The following is a 1419-nucleotide window of genomic DNA, read 5'->3' as shown; positions in this document are numbered from 1 at the left end:
CCCGACCCTGCTTAGCTTCTGAGAACAACGAGATCAGGAGTACTCAGGCTGGTATGGTCGTAAGTAAGAAACTTTCTCTTGGTGCACTATATAAAGTCAAAGTGAGTCTGATTAACAGCTGTTGCATTTTCACCATTAGATAAGCATCTTTGTATCACTCAAAAAGTGGAAGAAATTGCAAATCAGTTTTTTCTCACAAAACTGAAATATGTGCACTCACTTTGAAATAAATAAGCAAGGCTAGTGTGTATTTCATCCAACAATCTGTGCTACATATTATGGCTACAGTCAAAGTGAGTCTGATTAACAGCTGTTGCATTTTCACCATTAGATAAACATCTTTGTGTCACTCAAAAAGTGGAAGAAATTGCATATACTGTAGCCATAATTTGTAGCACAGATTGTTGGATGAAATACAAACTTAACCTTGCTTACTTATTTCAAAGCTTCTAGGCACATATTTCCAGTCTTGTGGAAAACTGACAAAGAGCTGAAATTACTGGCAGTGATAAAAAGCTTACAGCACCTGGTGCACTCGCTTTGAAATAAGTAAGCAAGGCTTGTGTGTATTTCATCCAACAATCTGTGCTACATATTATGGCTACAGTCAAAGTGAGTCTGATTAACAGCTGTTGCATTTTCACCATTAGATAAGCATCTTTGTGTCACTCAAAAAGTGGAAGAAATTAAATATACTGTAGACATAATTTGTAGCACAGATTGTTGGATGAAATACAAACTAACCTTGCTTACTTATTTCAAAGCGAGGGCACATATTTCAGTCTTGTGGGAAAAAACTGACAAAGAGTTGAAATTTCACAAGGCAGTGATAAAAAAGCTTACAGCACCTGGTATTCCCAAGTGGTCTTACAATCCTAATACTAACCAGGCCCGACCCTGCTTAGCTTCTGAGAACAACGAGATCAGGAGTACTCAGGCTGGTATGGTCGTAAGTAAGAAACTTTCTCTTGGTGCACTATATAAAGTCAAAGTGAGCCTGATTAACAGCTGTTGCATTTTCACCATTAGATAAGCATCTTGTATCACTCAAAAAAGTGGAAGAAATTGCAAATCAGTTTTTTCTCACAAAACTGAAATATGTGCACTCACTTTGAAATAAATAAGCAAGGCTAGTGTGTATTTCATCCAACAATCTGTGCTACATATTATGGCTACAGTCAAAGTGAGTCTGATTAACAGCTGTTGCATTTTCACCATTAGATAAACATCTTTGTGTCACTCAAAAGTGGAAGAAATTGCATATACTGTAGCCATAATTTGTAGCACAGATTGTTGGATGGAACACAAACTAACCTTGCTTACTTATTTCCAAAGCGGGGAGCACATATTTCAGTCTTGTGGGAAAAAACTGACAAAGAGTTAAGAAATTTCACAAGGCAGTGATAAAAAGCTTACAGC

General features: G+C 37.0%; 1 pseudogene; it reads right to left on the bottom strand.

Annotated features, from left to right (window-relative positions):
• Positions 1-836: 836 nt before the first annotated feature.
• LOC135532178 (5S ribosomal RNA) lies at positions 837-955 on the bottom strand (annotated as a pseudogene).
• Positions 956-1419: the final 464 nt, after the last annotated feature.

This window comes from Oncorhynchus masou, unplaced genomic scaffold (genome assembly GCF_036934945.1).
Source record: "Oncorhynchus masou masou isolate Uvic2021 unplaced genomic scaffold, UVic_Omas_1.1 unplaced_scaffold_17574, whole genome shotgun sequence".
In the NCBI taxonomy this organism is placed as follows: domain Eukaryota; kingdom Metazoa; phylum Chordata; class Actinopteri; order Salmoniformes; family Salmonidae; genus Oncorhynchus; species Oncorhynchus masou.
Note: the sequence above shows the minus strand (reverse complement) of the source record. Positions and strands in the feature narration are given on the sequence as shown.